This window comes from Durio zibethinus, chromosome 5 (assembly GCF_047325235.1).
Source record: "Durio zibethinus cultivar Kanyao isolate XHJ-2024 chromosome 5, ASM4732523v1, whole genome shotgun sequence".
NCBI lineage: Eukaryota > Viridiplantae > Streptophyta > Magnoliopsida > Malvales > Malvaceae > Durio > Durio zibethinus.
In genome coordinates, this window is record NC_143166.1 from 7791585 (window position 1) to 7794577 (window position 2993).

At 35.1% G+C, this 2993-nt stretch overlaps 1 pseudogene across 1 annotated transcript; it reads right to left on the reverse strand.

Annotated features, from left to right (window-relative positions):
• Nucleotides 1-673: 673 nt before the first annotated feature.
• LOC111283069 (putative galacturonosyltransferase-like 9 pseudogene) lies at nucleotides 674-2570 on the reverse strand (annotated as a pseudogene). The gene has a single exon (XR_016342148.1). The product of XR_016342148.1 is annotated as a putative galacturonosyltransferase-like 9 pseudogene (transcript).
• Nucleotides 2571-2993: the final 423 nt, after the last annotated feature.

Consider the following 2993-nt stretch of genomic DNA (forward strand, 5'->3'; position numbering starts at 1 on the left):
TTGGACCCCAACAAGGTCCCGTGAACAGCTATATAGAGACATTTCACAAAAGCACAAACAAAATTGCATTGTTTCTGGTATCTTCTTAGCTTTGCATATTCTTTGGTTGAACTTTGAAAATTATCTTGGCTTAGAATCGTTGTTAAAATACATAAAATGATGAAATGAAACCAATCATAATTTTATAACTGGCAACCAATTCAATTGTTTTTCAAGGTTGGAAAAAGAAAAAGAAAACACCAAACATCAATCCAGAAACATTATACAAGAAAAAAGTGAAGTATAAAAATGTTTTTGAATTAAAATTAAATAATCATTAAAACTTTTATTATTTATTATAATCAGTTAAATTCTAAAATATTTGTTTTTAATAATTAAAATTTTATTGGACAAAAATTGATTTATCACCAACATTTATTTTTTGTTCAATTTAAAATTCAATTAAGTAACAATAGATTTTTAAATATTCAATTGAGTTAAAATAGATGTTTAAAGACTCAATTGGATGAAAATAAATAGGAGAAAATTAATTGATTATAACAAAATGATAAAGGCTTAAATATTTATTTAATTTTTTGTTAAACAATTTTTTTTATATTTAATAAAAAAATGAAAGAAGAAAAAAAAAAAAAGGACTGCAGCAAAGGTAGAGGAGAAAATGGGAAATAAAAAATGAAAGAAGCAATGAACGACCGAATGTTATTCCGCCTCTCTCAATAATGTTTTTCAATTACATACAAAGAAATCAACCCGACCAAATTGTTCCAAATTATTGGAACCCCCTCTTTTGAAAGGAATTGATACCCTCAAACGTAAATCACAAAAATTAAATCCCATTTGTAAACAGCTGAGCTCTCTATCAAATAAAAAATCATTTCTGTAACAATGTAAAAACAAATAAAGAAGGAAAAAACAAAAAAGAATCAATAACTGGAATATCCCAACAACATTGAAGCAGTAGTAGAAGACTCGGTTTTGACTAAACTGCCCTTGTAAAGATCATACGGTTCCCAAAGATGATCAAGCGGACAAGGCTTTCTGGCGTCGAGTCGAACCCAGGGCTTACCTTTCCCACTCCAATGCAACAAACTAACCGGACCAGGATGCAACGGCCGACAAGAACCTCTTACATTGTCCCCTCCAAGCCCATGTTGATTCCATCTATGATCAATCGGTTCCACATTCCCAGCAAATACAAGCAAAAACGGTGGCAACGAACCCAACTCATAAATCCTTCGTTTCCTCTGTATTTCCATCCAATTCTCAATCCTTTTCCTAAAATTCCCTTCTCTCCAACGAACCAAATCCATTACCATAACTCCCGTGTTGAAATAACACGGCTTTCTCGACTGGAAGACCCGGGAAATAACCGGGTCAGACCAAAACCCGTCCGTGAAATACTTGCTGAAGTTGGCATGGCAATATTCGGGTGCGCCAATGACACGTGAGTTTGTCAGGGTTGTGTACCAGAGTTTAAGAATGTCGTCGACGACGATCAGGTCTGAGTCGAGATAAACGACTCGGTCGACGCAGAGACCTAGGATGTCTCCGAGGTAGTTTCGAGCGTAGTTGAGTGGGTTCTCGAGGGCTTGCCGGGTTGAAGAAGAGATTAAGTTGATAACTGTATCTTCCCGGAAAATGTAGATTTTGAATTTCAGTGAAGGGAACGTGGATCGGACGAGTTTGCTCAAGACTCTGGGACTGGCCTGGTCAAACTCGGCGGCTATGAAGTGAAAGAAGATGTTTTCTGGACATGACGCATGGCGGAGTACGGAGTGGACGGCGGCGATCGAGCCACGCAAGTATTCGGAGTCTAAAGTCATTGCCACGTGGACTAAAGACGGGTCGCAAGAGGAAACGAGTTCTTTATTGATAGAAACCGGACATTCAACTCCGTTACGGTAATCCGGTGCCTCCGAAAACCCGAAACCCGACCCATCTCGCACGCCGACGGTCCTGATTGCAACACAAAACGTCGCCGTTAACAAGAAATGAAGAAGCAAAACGGCGGCGGCGTTTAAAATGGGACGCATTGTTGTGGGGAAAAAAAAAAGAAACAGAACAAAATAAAGACGGACTGTTTTTTTTTTTTATAATTTTCGGTTGGTTCTTTGACAAAGGAATTTAGATGATTGGCATTGTGGTGAAAGGAAACAGAAGTAGAAGAGAAAAGAAAGGGCTGGTTGTAAAGATAAAGGAGAGAGCTTTGAATGTTTTGTTGAAAAAATTCAACACGGTTTTGTTAAGCTTTTGAGCTTCATTCAAAGCGGAACGCGGCCTTGAGAGGAAATGAGGGTTATTATTGCCCAAAATGAGTACTCGGGAGGGGAATTTTTGCTGTCTCTTCTCTGGCTTTTTCTTCTTTTCTTTTCTATTTCCAAATTTTCTTCTCTCTTCCCTTCTGTAATTAGGAAATAACAGAGAAATAATAGAGGGAGGAGAGTTTGGACTTTGGACAGCCTTTTAAACGACATAAGAGAAACTGCTGTGCAGACCAAAGGAAGGAATGAGATTGAGAACGAGAATGCGAAAGGATGAGAGATTTGTTTTTACTTTTTCAAATATTTGTATGCGTAGGTTGGAAAACAGGAGGATTTTGGCAAAATCAAATATATAGATTTAGATTTTAAACAAAATTTGTTGGTTGGACTTGGCCTTTAAAATATAACTAAATAAATTTTAATCAAATCCACAAATTTTAAAAAGTAGTACAAAAATTAAGATTTCTAAATATCTTCTTGCATTATGATTTTAACAAATTTACCTATAGAAGTTTAATAAAAATTAAAAACATTTTAATTTTATTTGGTAGAAAATGCACTTACTCTCTTTTACAATTTGAAAAGCATCCTCTTACAGTTTTACAATGATATTAATTACTCAGTTAATTTATAAAAATATTTGGTAAAGAAAAGTTTTTAACAAGAAAAAATTGTATCATAAAAATGTACTAAATCCAAATTATTAGTAATGTTATTAATAAAGAAGTAACA